Source organism: Dasypus novemcinctus, chromosome 12 (genome assembly GCF_030445035.2).
Source record: "Dasypus novemcinctus isolate mDasNov1 chromosome 12, mDasNov1.1.hap2, whole genome shotgun sequence".
NCBI lineage: Eukaryota > Metazoa > Chordata > Mammalia > Cingulata > Dasypodidae > Dasypus > Dasypus novemcinctus.
Genome location: NC_080684.1, coordinates 98476268 through 98476532, shown reverse-complemented (window position 1 = coordinate 98476532; position 265 = coordinate 98476268).

Below are 265 nucleotides of genomic sequence, written 5' to 3'. Positions count from 1 at the left end.
CGCTCCCAGCCCGGCCGCCCGCGGGCCGCCCGTGCTCTCGTGGCCGGGCGGTGACGTGGCCAGGCCGGCGGCCCCGGCGCGGGGCGGGGAGCCAGGAAGCGGCGGCGCCGATCCCGCCTCCTGGCCCAGCCCGAGCCGCCAGTTGCCGGGGCGGGGCGGCCTGGCCAGGCAGGGGGGGCTTCCGGCCAGGGCCGCCGGGCTGCCCCCCCCAGCGGGGGGCCCCCTCTCCATGCCCCAAGGGCCCACCCCCAAGCGGGGGTCCAAG